At 36.8% G+C, this 13,906-nt stretch overlaps 1 pseudogene; it reads left to right on the top strand.

Annotated features, from left to right (window-relative positions):
* The first annotated feature begins 3,348 nt into the window (after positions 1-3,348).
* Positions 3,349-3,870, top strand: LOC114207635 (large ribosomal subunit protein uL11 pseudogene; annotated as a pseudogene).
* Positions 3,871-13,906: the final 10,036 nt, after the last annotated feature.

Raw genomic sequence — 13,906 nt, 5'->3', positions numbered from 1 at the left:
CTCCCTTGAAAAAGAAAAACTGAATACCCTCTGGCAAAATATCCTGGGAAGAAATTTTTCCTGTATTTGGAATTAATCTCTGAAAATTAAAAAAAAAAAAAAAAAGCTTCTGCATGGTCAATTTGCCCAGGACACGATAGTTCACAGAGATCTGGAATGATCATGGGATATGAGCTGCTTCTGGACACAGAGAGACAGGACAAAAGTTAAACAGTAAGCTGGCTGGTGGATTCTCTAGAAGCAGATGCCAAGATGGTGTATGGAGTGCAAGGCGTTTATTAGGGAATGCCACCAGTGAAAGGAAAAATGAAGAGGCAGGACTGGGTAGAGCAAAAAGTTCAAATCTGATGCAGGCCTGCTAGCCCCCTGACCAACCTGGAGCAGGTATTGCCCATCACGCTTGTCCTATGCTGCACCTGTGTCGACCGCACTTGGGGAGAGACCCCAGGTGGGTTTGGCTTTGTGAGTCAATGAAAATTATTCTCCACACTGCATATCCATTTCATTAGAGTCTAGTCTCAGTCTGTGATGAGAGCAATTAGAAGAACCTGTAACCAGGCTAGAATAATAGACACAGGAGAAATACAGGCAAGAGAATGACTTCAGCTGCAATTACAAAGACTGTTTCAATGTGTTGAAATAATGGTGTGTATTGTCTCCTATACAAGTCAGTTCAGAAGTAGAGCAATTCCAGAGTTTGTATGATCAGGGCCCCAGCTTCACACCCCTGCAATGATCTTGCTTCTCTTCTCCTGTATGCTGGCTTTATCCTTAGGCTGGTGGTAAAAGAAAAGCTCCAAATAAAACGTAAAACAGGATAATGTCAAGAAGCAGAAGAAAGATGGTCTCTTCTGATATAGCCTTCATAAAAACAAAACAAAAACTTTTCCCAGTACCTGTCACTTCCTCCCCAGCAGTCCTTCCCTCACATCTTATTGGCCAGAATAAATCATGTCATCCCTAAACCAATCACTAACAAGTGATTCATTTAAATCATCACCATTGGCTCACTCTAATCGGGGTCTACCTGCTACACTACAAATGAGGCTCACTTCCCCTAAAGCACATAGCTCTGAGAGGAGGGGTGGATATTTGGACAAAATCAGAATTCTCTTAGGAAGAAGGAAAAAAGCAAAATGTTGGTTGGGCATACACCCAACACTATTCCGTATATAAGAATTCTATTGCTGCAATCAGCAAATGTCACCCAGCCAAGCAACTCTGCTGCAAGGGTCAGAAGTAGCAGAAGCAGCAGCCTCAGAACAAGAACAGAAAAAATCGTATTGGCTTGTTTCTGTTGGTCTCATAGTGTCCTAAGAGAATGTATATCCTAAAAACATCTCCCAGGAGCCTAATTTCTCAAATCAATTTCATTTTACTGTGGTTCTGGCTACTTTATACATGACAAATAAAATATATGAACTTTGATCTGTCTGGCTCCCAAGTTCATGGGTTCAAGCATGGGGTGCAAATTTTTCTCAGATCCCAACTCCCTTGGGGGAATTTAGTGACCAGACCCAACATCATTCTCTGACAAGAGATTTGAAAGGAACCTATATAAGAGACAACAGGGATGCTTAGGCTTAACTGCTACAGGAATGGGCAGAAAATACTTCTTACTGCACTTCCTAACACTGAAGCTATATGGCAGCACACTGTGAATATGTAAATTGATTTAAATAAACAAATAACCTGAAAAGATATTATGTGACTCACCAAACAATAAATGTTTAACTGATCTCCCTAAATACTATTATTACATGAAAAAATATAACTATGTCTTTTACTATGAAAAATGAGAACTTTTGAGTATAATTAAAAATCAGTAGCACATTTCATTAATACTTTATTGTAGAAATAGCCCTATTTGTTTTCATTATAAGAAGAAAATAAAAGAAGAAATTCTATTCCTGTGAAAATAGATTGTAACTCCAGTTCTGCCACTCATGAATGGAGGGCTTAAGCTGTTGAGGGTCTCCTCATTTTTTTCATTTGTAAAAAGCAGATAATACCTAGGTTCCTTCTAAGCCTATCAATCTAGGACTGTAAGATATACTTGATTCCAGGAACCAGTAATACTATGCTATATGATAAATTTTGTATGGTTCTTGGAAGCAACAAGCTATTTCTTTTTGTTTTCTTATTTACTAAACATGGTTTTGTAGGCTATCGTGTGATAATGTGTGTCTTTCATTAGTGGTTTTATATTTCCTAGGATTAACTGCAATACTGTACATTTTATTATTAACCATTGAGTTAAACCAAATCATTGTATAAAACACAGTAGTGTTCAGAAACCTTAACAAAATAATTATATAAATCTAGATACAACAACGATCTCCCAGTGCCTTAAATAGGTTCACACTTATAGCCTTCAAGACTTTCTGATAGGAAGTGGGGAAGATGGAAGACTAAGAAAGATGATAAAATATCAGACACATAATTTCAGAACTGTAAAACACCTTGGAGTAATCTAATCCAGTGGTTGGCAACCTTACATATACAATCTAGTGACATGCAGAACTGGACTAAAATAAAATTCTCCCCCACCGGCCATTCCCAGTCCCCCATTTCCAAAAGAAACTCACTAGTTTTGAATTAAAGCAAGTCTAGCCATCTCTATTTTTATCAAGTTCCTTGAATACTGAAGCACAGGCAGGTTTGGAAACCATTGATAGAATCCAGCTGCATTATTTAATAAATAGGACAACTAAAGTTCAAGTAGTTAAAGAACAAAAGCAAAACCAAATTACCCAGGCCTCCTTTACCAAAAGTCTAGGGTTCTATTACCTCATCAATATACATCTTAATTATATAAAAACAGTATGCTCAACATTAAATTAAGAACTAGTTGTAATTCTTCAGATCCAGGAAGAAAGACTACCCAAAAAGAGTATGAAAATAAGGATTAATTAGAGGAAAATAACTGCATGGAATGAGGTAAAGCACATAGAGCAATCCAGACCTACTAAGAAAGAAGAGGGAATTGGAGGGAAAGAAGTAGGAGACAGGAAAGATAGGGATGTGATCCAGGTTAGTAAAGAATAGAGTAGGATTCTGAATCGAACTAAAAATGAAAAACACTTAAATTCTTTACCTCCAGAAAAGCTGGACAGGACTAGTACATACAAGAATGACTTCGTATGTACTATTTTTGTGTTATACTTTCTCATTCAGCATAATAATCTGAGAAAGGATAGTCAGATTGCAAAAAGAGACCTAAAAGCTGTGTTAAAGTATCTCCATTAAAAAGTAGGTCATCTTTTGGCTTTCGGCTCGGGGAGGCAAAGGTGCAACTTTCTTCGGTCGTCCCGAATCCGGGTTCATCCAACACCAGCCACCTCCGCCATGCTGCCTAAGTTCGACCCCAACGAGATCAAAGTCGTGTACCTGTGGTGCACCGGTGGCAAAGTCGGTGCCACGTCTGCCCTGGCCCCGAAGATAGGCCCGCTGGGTCTGTCTCCAAAAAAGGTTGGTGATGACATCGCCAAGGCAACCGGTGATTGGAAGGGTCTAAGGATTACGGTGAAACTGACCATTCAGAACAGACAGGCCCAGATTGAAGTGGTACCTTCTGCCTCTGCCCTGATTATCAAAGCCCTCAAGGAACCACCAACAGACAGAAAGAAGCAGAAAAACATTAAGCACAGTGGAAATATCACTTTTGATGAGATTGTCAATATTGCCCGACAGATGCAACACCGATCTTTAGCGAGAGAACTCTCTGGAACCATTAAAGAGCTCCTGGGGACTGCCCAGTCTGTGGGCTGCAATGTAGATGGCCACCACCCTCATGACATCATAGATGACATCAACAGTGGTGCACTGGAATGCCCGGCTGTCGGGAGCCATGAGCAACAAAGGGGTTAATCGGGTAGAGCAAAGGCTCCCTGATCCCTTTGAACCATGGCCACCTGACTGCCCCCATACAAGAACATGTGGTACTGGCTAGCCCGAGTTATATTTAGGCTAAGAAAACCACAGTGTTATTGATAAGCCCTGAAAAATAGCGCACTGGGCCCTTTGAAGGCATGGGAAGAAACTATGCGCTTGAGGAACCTGGCCTTGAACCAAAAACTTGGGACAGAGCCAGGAGAGGGCAGGGAGAAACCTGTGGAACTTGTTTATGTCCTACTGTTATGTAACCTGAACTTATATAAAGTGTGTAAGTAAGAATAAAGTTGTTGCTCGCGGCATCCCCGTGGGCAACCCTCCTGTTCCCATACTTTTATGTTTCATTCTCTTACCCTCATCCCTGTTCGACCTTGCACGTGGGCCGTGACACCCGGCTAGCTAACTACAAAGGAAAATGTTTCAATAAAGGATCATTTGACAACCAAAAAAAAAAAAAAAAAAAAAAGTAGGTCATTACCCAGGTCACTGGGGTTGTAGGAAGAGCTTCCCTTGAGGTTCCATCATTTCCAGACAACTAACTTTAAGCAGGGCCCATCCAAAGATTTAAAGTACTGATGGGATGATTTAATCATCACTGTCATCATCATCATCATCACCATCACCATCATCAAGTATGTACTAGATACCCACTATGCTAGGTGCTAGAGATAAAGAGAAAAAACTTTCTTCCTGTTTGGTAGGCAAGGTTGAAAAGCACAGAATTAGTTTTAGGAAACCTGAAAGCAGTCATGCTGGTAAATGTTGAAAAACCAGGGGAAAGTCCTGACTTAACAGTGTTTGTCAATTTCCATGGTGTAAATACATCCATGACAGTTTCATGCTACCAGGATGACACCAACCAGCTAAAAAAAATACCTATAAACTTAACAATTGTTTCTTATGAGCTGGAATGAACTGGCCTTAGCCCCCCACTGCTCAAAGACCATAGAACTATTTTCCCCAAAGCACATTCAGATAAAAAAAGAGAGATAAAATGACTTGTCAAAGGTCACATAACTAGGTTATGACAAAACTAAAAATAGAACCACTTCCTTGCTTTTTCCATTATAACTTACCCTGTAAGTTGAATGATGGTATTTTATGGCATTTGAATTTAGAGACTGAGAGCCCACAGACCTGGGCTCAAATTCTAGCTCCATCTGTAAATGAAGATTATGACCTTGGAAATTTACTGAATTTGTCTGAGCCTTATTTTTCTTTTATCTGTAAATTGGGGATGATAACACCACCTATATCTTACTAGATGGTGGTAATTACATAAGATAAAATGTGTAAACTGCTTGCCAAAGAGCCTGGCATACAATACAAATTCAATATACATTGACTATTATTACTATGGCATATTAATACCTGCTAGGCCAGCACTGGTTCACAGAATGTTAAGGTCCTTGACAGGATAACTATAGAATATGATAGTAGTGTTTAGAAACTTCTTTAGCAATTTGACATTGACACAACATCCAAACATGGGACCAGTGGATTCATTTTGATAAACAAGGTATAAACAAGTTTGGATGCTGTCAAACTCAAGCAGTGAGCAGCATGGAGCATAAAATACATCCTAGTTAAGCACAATAAGATTGCTCAAATGTGATATTTCAGGTTAGTTTACATCTGTAACCCACAAATAAATAAAAATCTGATAAAATGTCGGTATTTGTTTTATCTTTAAAATGTATTGTTTTTACAATCATTATGATTTGAGGTCAAGCTTACTTTCTAAATTTAGTAAGCTAAATTAGGAAAATGAAATTATTTTATTTTAACTCTAAATTACATATGCTGAGATAAGCCTCACTGAAATTCTGTCAAGAACAGCCACTCATTTTTTCTGAATGCAGCAGTGGTAATAAATCAAATAATGATGGAAGTAATTCCAAATAAATGAGGACCAAAAACAGTTTGTACTAATTCTCTTAGGAACATGATAACTTTTATATTGACTTTAGTTGTGTAGCTATAATTGAGGCTGCAATACTAACATAACAATGTAATAGTTGTGGAGATGTATTGACTAATCAAAACTTAAATGGATCTGGGCGCCTGGGTGGCTCAGTTGGTTAAACGACTGCCTTCAGCTCAGGTCACGATCCTGGAGTCCCAGGATCAAGTCCCACATCGGGCTCCCTGCTCAGTGGGGAGTCTGCTTCTCCTTCTGACCCTCTCCCCTCTCATGCTCTCTCTCACTCTCTCTCTCAAATAAATAAATAAATAAAAATCTTTAAAAAAAAATTTAAATGTATCTTACATATAAATCATAAATAAGCTCAAAACCAAAGAATTCTTTTAAAGAAAGGGCACTGAGTTAAAACGCTAACAGAAGTATACACTCAATATCCCACATATAAATATTACCAATTCTCGGCCCTTTTTCAGGTACCACTTCGGGCTGCTACCACTAAAAGACCACAGACAAAACTGTTTGCTTGGAAATACAGGTGAATCTAAGGCAAAAAAAGTAGCTCAAATACCACTTTTCAAGGTTACAATAGCTCAGCATAGCTAGGCACTGGCTAATGATACAGAAGACCAACTAATACAACAAATAAAGCCAGTCAGGTATTTTTCATTGTTAATATAGCTATTTTTAAACTATAGTTATAATTTTTTTCCAGATTCACTGCTGATAAACACAACTAATTTTGAACTGTATAATATCCTCAGTTGTCAACATTGTCAACATATGTGATTTGGAATTTAAATAAATTTTGTATATGAATGTGTTCAGATGGCATGGCTCCAATGACAGGAAATGTTTTTGGAATAGCAATTTAGATTAAGGAGTTTGAGCCAAAATGTAAATCATCACACCACCTCCTTCAATGACAAGGTCCTGTTATTAAAAAAAAAAAAAGGCAACAGAATTAAACAGTGTGCTTAGTGACATAGCAAAAATGGGGTCATAATAAAAACTAATTCACTTAAATCTTACATAATTCTGTTTTTTATAATAATATAAAAGTTGACAATAAAAATACTTGTATGTGTATGTACAGTGCTAATCAACTGGAGAAAGTCTGTAAAGAATGTCTGAACTCAAAAATAAACTTCTTGTGCTGCTGTAACATAAAAAAAGCAGATTTCAAGGATATAAATTAAATGAGCAGACTTGCTTATTTGTCTGATATTTTTGGCATCTTAAATTTTCTTTATATTTCTATTGAAAGAAGAGGTACAACATCTTTTTTTAAAGGCAGATAAGAGGGGCACCCGGGTGGCTCAGTCGGTTAAGCGTCTACCTTCAGCTCAGGTCATGATCCCAAGGCCCTGGGATTGAGCCCCGCATTGGGTTCCTTGCTTGTCAGGGAGCCTGCTTCTCCCTCTTCCTCTGCCTGCCACTCCCCCTGCTTCTGCACTCGCTCTCTGTCAAATAAATAAATAAAATCTTAAAAAAAAAAATAAAATAAAGGCAGGTAAGAGCAAAAGACAAAAGGATTGTAAAAGCTTAGAAGTACACATTATGATGTTCTATAATTTATCAATATTATCAAAGAAAAAGGTGGTCTTGATGTACTAAACACTGGTCTAATTTGACAAAATTTCTGAATTTTAGTTTCCATTAAAAGGAGATCTATTCATAAGAAATTCATGTATCTGGGATCTATTAATTTCATTGATTTAGTTATAACTTTAAATGACAAAATTGTTAGAATTTGTGAAACTAATGAAAAATTAAAGATGAATTTTGAAAATATAGAATCATTTGCTTAATTCTGAATAAAATTTTAAAAATTAGTATCTTGAGCTTGATGAGCTTGTTTTAAAATCTCTTCTTAGGGACGCCTGGGTGGCTCAGTCGTTAAGCATCTGCCTTTGGCTCAGGTCATGATCCCAGGGTCCTGGGATCGAGCCCCACATCAGGCTCTCTGCTCAGCGGGAAGCCTGCTTCTCCCTCTCCCACTCCCCCTGCTCGTGTTCCCTCTCTTGCTGTGTCTCTCTCTGTCAAATAAGTAAATAAAATCTTTAAAAATAAATAAATAAATAAAATAAAATCTCTTCTTATACAGCCATCAGATACTTCTGAGACTGGTTTCTATACTAGAGTGTTATTAAAAGAGACCATAGACACAGTTTAGATATACATTATTTCCTATGAATAGCATTATCAGCAATCTAACCAAGATTAAATAAATTAACAAGCAAAACGCAAATCACACTGAGTTTCAATATGATAGATTTGTCACACTGAAATTTATAAATTTTGACATACATAGTATTCTTTTAAAGTGGGATACAGGCATTTAATACAAAGGGACACTGCTTCACTTATAACATTCTATGTAGTTATAAAGAGAGAGAAACAAAAACTTGTAATAGAAATTCTGTGTCAGTTGTTCTTAAACTTTTTGGTCTCTTTACCTCTGAAAAATTATTGGACCACACTTTAAGAACCACTGCTCTATATTGATCATGTGGACGTTTTATTCTGTATGCTTTTTTAAATTTTTATTTTTCTGACACTTTGTTTTTCCTGCATTTTACAAAGGTATCAGTCTGCAAAGGATTGTAAATTTTTAAAAATCTGGGTCTTTCACCACAGATAGTTTCAGAAGAATTGCTCTAATTCAACTCTGTGTGACTAGGTTAGACACTTCTATTTAAATACTGAATAATTCATCAGCCACTTCATTTGACAGATGAAGTTTATTAGTATTTCATTGAAGTACTACATGAAAGCCATGATGACTGAATAGCTCATTAAAAACCAGGTATGTGAAGAAAATCATCTAAATGCTCTTAACCTTTTATTCTGCTACAGAATGCCAAAGTTAAAAAGTCTTGTCCCTTTAAGAGGCCAAATATGTGTTTTGAATAGCTAAAAGAATGGCAACAACTTTCATGTCCATCAACAATTAAGTAAATTATGACACATCCATATGACAGAATACTACAGAGTCATGAAGAATAAAGTAGCTCTATGTGTGCTGATGCACAACTATCTCCAAGATATATTAAAAAATGCAGAAGCAAGTTACAGAAGAGTAAGTGCTATAATCCCATTTCTATAAGTAAAAAACTGGGGGATGTGTATATACAGCTCTATGCTTATAACAGAGATCTTTCTGGAAGGATTCACAAGAACCTGGAAAAAGTGATTGACTTCTGAAAGACTGGGGGGTTAGGGTTTAGAATGGGAAGAAGACTTAATTCTACTGTATTTTCATTTGTTCTGTATGTTTATCATGTGCATTTTAAAAAACTAACTTTCTAGAGTAAATTGCCTAACCTTAAAAAAAATAGAAGTCAAATTACAAATTGAGAAAATGCTGCTAACTCAAGGGTCCCTTAATGAAAGTACAAACATCTACTCAGGGTCTTCTGTGTGTCAGACACTATTCTCAAGGTTGGATAACTACTAACTAAAGATAATGTATGATCCTTGATTCAATCCTGGATTTAAAAACTTGTCCTTAAGAACAGTGTTAGGACAACTGAAGAAATTTGCATATGAACAGTGTATTTGATAAAAGCACTGCATCAATGTTAAATTTCATAAGTGTGGTAACTATACAGTGGCTATATGGAAGAGCGTCCTTGTTCTTAGGAGATGAAGTATTTAGGTCAAGTATTCAGCGGTAACGTGATGATATCTAAATTGTCTCAAATGATTCATTTAAAACCGAAAAAAATGATATGTAGGTATTAGACATACATATATGTAAACATGTACTTATATATAAGAGAAAAAGAGAAGTAAAACTAATGTGGCAAAAATGTTAACAACTATTTAATCTGGGTAAAGATATATGATTTTTCATTATAGTATCCTTGCAACTTTACAGTAAGCTTTAAATTTCAAAATAAAGACTTGGTAAAACAAGAGAGCTTTCCTTCCATCCTTCACAATTCAGTATAAAAACCATTAGATGGAACTCGCTGAGCAATCAGATGTCTGCTTCATGGGGTGAAAAGGTGTTAGAGGGTAGAGAGGTAACATTGGCATTAAGGAGAGCACGTGATGCGATGAGCACTGGGTGTTATATGCAACTAATGAATCACTGAACACTACATCAAAAACTAATGATAAACTATATTTTGGCTCTTGAATTTCAAGGAAAAAAAGACAATGGTCCTGCAAAAGGTATGGAGCCTAAAAGAGGTAAGGGGAAATACATGAGTGAGAGAAGGCAACATCAGCACTGGGAGATTGGCTACAAACAAGAGGGATTGTTCAAATAAATAAATATATGGAAGATAATGGGAGGTTTCTCATTGTTGGAGAATGGAGTTATAAATATGGAAAGACAGAAAAACAGTGAACTTCCTCCTATGGATTGGAATCATCAGTATAAACTCATGGTTTTCATTTTTTGTACCTATATGTTTACAGATACTAATTAGACAAATTCTGGTGATCATTTTGCATACACAAATATCGAGTCATTATATGGTACACCTGAAGCTAATATGATGTTATATGTCCATTATACCCCAGTAAAAAAATAAATCAAAAAATCCCAAAGTATCCATTCACACACACAAAAACTATTAGAACTAATAAAAGTAGTTCAGCATGGTTGCAGGATACAAAGATCAACATACAAAAATCAGTTTATTTCTATACCTCGCAATGAACAATTTGGAAATGAAATTAATAAAACAATTTTATTTGAAATAGCACCAAAAAGGATACAATATTTAGGGATATATTTGACAAAAGAAGCATAAGCCTAATACACTAAAAACTACAAAACAATGTTGAAAGAGATTAAAGACCTAAATAAATGGAATGACATCCCATATTTACTGAATGAAAGATATACTACTACTTAGATGATAATCTTAGCAATTCTGGATTAGGCAACAATTTCTTAGGTATCTGAGAAACTAAAGCACATGAACGCAAATGAAAAATAAACTGTATAGCATTAAATTTATAACTTTATGTATTAAAAGACACTAACAAGAATGTAAAATGACAAGCCACAGAAGCAAATATTTACAAGTCATATAAATAAGAGTCTACCATCAAGAATAAAGAATTATTGGGCACCTGGGTGGCTCAGTTGTTAAGCGTCTGCCTTTGGCTCGGGTCATGATCCCAGGGTCTTGGGATGGAGCCCCGCATCGGGCTCCCTGCTCCCTGCTCGGCGGGGAAGCCTGCTTCTCCCTCTCCCACTCCCCCTGCTCGTGTTCCCTCTCTGGCTGTGTCTCTTTCTGTCAAATAAACAAATAAAATCTTTAAAAAAAAAGGAATAAAGAATTATTGCAACTCAACAACAATAAAAAGACAAATAACCCAATTTTTAAGTGGGCAAAGGATTTGAATAGACACTTCTCCAAAGAAGACATACAAACGGCCAATAAGCACATGAAGATGCTCAGCATCATGAGTCATTAAGAAAATGCAAATCAAAGCCACAATGGGATACCACTGCATACTCACTCAGATGGCTATAATAAAAAAGACAAAAAATAACAACTATTGACATGAATATGAAAAAAGATAAATATACATGGCCAGTGGAAATATAAAACCGTGCAGCTGCTTTGGAAAACAGTTTAACAATTCCTCAAAAAGTTAAACATATTTCCACTCCTGGAACTGAAAACCTATGTTTACACAAAAACGTCACACAAATGTCTACAGTAGGATTATTCACAATAGTGCAGAAATAGTCCATCAGCTGGTGAACAAAGAAGCAAAATGTGATATCCACACAGTCAACTATTATTTCATAAAAAAGGTATTAAGTACTGATACATGCTAAACATAAGTGAAACTTGAACTTTGTTAACAGAAAGATTTTAGATACAAAGGCCACATGATGTGTGATTCCATATATGAAGTGTCCAGGATAGGTAAATCCACAGAGACAGAACACAGATTAGTAGTTGCCTAGGGCTGGGGGAGGGAGGGCTGGGGAGTGACAACTACTGGTGTGGAGTTTCCTTTTGGGGTAATGAAAATGTTCTGCAGTTAGATAGTGGTAATGGTTGTACAACCTGGAGAATACACCAAACCATCGAACTGAACCCGTAAAGGGGTAAATTTTATAGTACGTGAATTATAATTCAATAAAATACATAGGTAGGTAAGGAGGTAATTGGGTAGGGAGGTAGGTGGATGATAGATAAGGAATAGGCCTTTGGTTGAGGTAACAATAATAATAGTAATAGTAATAATGGCTGGCATTTTGTACCCTAGGTGGACATCAACCTGGTCAATGTACTTGCTGACTTTACTCAATATTATTAGTTAAGGGGGAAAGAACATTAGACAGATATGGCCCAGAAATGGCCAATTCTGCTCCCAAGTTGAAGTAACCAGCTCCTGACAAGTATGAACAATGGGTCCCATTCATACCTGCAAGTCCAAGAGTTGGCCAGACACAGCAGATGCAACTGGGGGTTACATTCTTATGGTGGGTCATCACAGCATAGGACAAAAAAAAATGTGACATGAAGCTGCCAAGTGGGGTCACCCAGAGAATGTAGTCAAGTCCTGAAAGGGGTTATTATTGTCTAGGGGACATTAGACTTGATGTCATACTTGAGAGTAAGACATTTGTCAGCAGAACCTGTTGAAGCCACCATACTTCCACAGTGTTCACTAACCAGAAATGTTAAGGCTAAAGGCAGTAAATTAGATATGAGATTGAAGTTTTTAAATGAAAAGGACTAAGCTTTAAAGAAAGGGAATGAGGCTATTCTAACAACAGAGTACCTGAAAAGTTATGCGATTGAGCTGTGACTGTATTCTCTGTGGGAGGTGGAGGTTCATCATAGCAAAGCTGGGGCCAGCAAATGCAAAGAAAACAACAACAACAACAACAAAAAACCATTTTGTGTTTATACACGGAGAGGATGCTCATAATATGAGCCAAATTACATATGCCACTTCTGCAGGCTGGAAGATAACTTTTTTAATGGGACCACTTTTTCCCAGCTCTCAGCTGTATTCAGGGAGCCTAATTCCTAAGAGTCTCAATGTTAGTATGCATACAAACTAGTGTACCAGATGGTATATACCAAAAAACTGCATATACTATACTTAAGGGAATATTTTTTTAAGATTTTAAGGGGAATTTGGACAATATCTTAAAGATAACTTTAAAGAATCCTTAAAGCTCTATTCTTGAAAGGATTTGACTCAACTGCAGTAAAAACATATATAATAGGTGACAATATCCATCTGTAGAAAAGAAAAATTCCAAGAAGCATTTTATAAAAATGCACTGCTAATGGAACCAAGGTTCTGACAAGAACACCTTAGAGTTTTTAAAAAAAGCTTTAACTTAGGTTTACTTAATCCATACTGTGTGTTATGGGCCACAGGGAATTCAAAGATGAAAACACATGATGCCTGTCCTCAAGTAGCTCAGGGTCTAGAAGTACTTAACGTAAACTACCTTAACTTATCATTTTTAATAAAATAAGATAATCTGATAGAGAAAAAAACAAAGAACACAGAGGCAGGAACCCTTTATATGGGAGGAAGGTCAGGAAAGCTTTACAGAGACGGCGACATTTGAGATGAAAATTTTAAAGATTGTGTATTAGTTTCCTGAGGTTGTTGTACAACATACCACAAGCTGGTTGGCTTAAACATCAGAAATAGATTCATGGTTCTCAGGCTAAAAGGCCAAGATCAAGATGTTGGCAGGACCATAGTCCCACTGAAGGTTCTAAGGAAGAATCTGTTCCAGGCCCCTCTCCCAGCTTCTGGTAGTTTATTGCCTTGTGGCAGCATAATTCCAATCTTAAAATGGTATTCTTCCTGTGTGTATCTGTCTCTGTGTTCAAATTACCCCTTTTATAAAGATATCTTATTGAATTAAGACCCATCCTAATAACCGCATTTTAACTTGACCTTATTTCCAAATAAAATCACAAGTACTGGAGGTTAGGATTTCAACATTCTTTTTTTTGGCAGGGGGGGCGGGGTAGTACAGGCACAGTTCAACCTACAATAGCTTGTCAGGTGGATAAACAGGGACTGAGAACTCTGGGCAGGGAAAAATACATACACAGTAGAGAAGAAGAGGAA

This window comes from Eumetopias jubatus, unplaced genomic scaffold (assembly GCF_037043125.1).
Source record: "Eumetopias jubatus isolate StellerSeaLion01/CBP00866 unplaced genomic scaffold, mEumJub1_p1.0 scaffold_1, whole genome shotgun sequence".
Classification (NCBI taxonomy): Eukaryota; Metazoa; Chordata; class Mammalia; order Carnivora; family Otariidae; genus Eumetopias; species Eumetopias jubatus.
The sequence above is the reverse complement of the archived record's forward strand: the minus strand, read 5'-3'. Positions and strand labels throughout refer to the sequence as shown.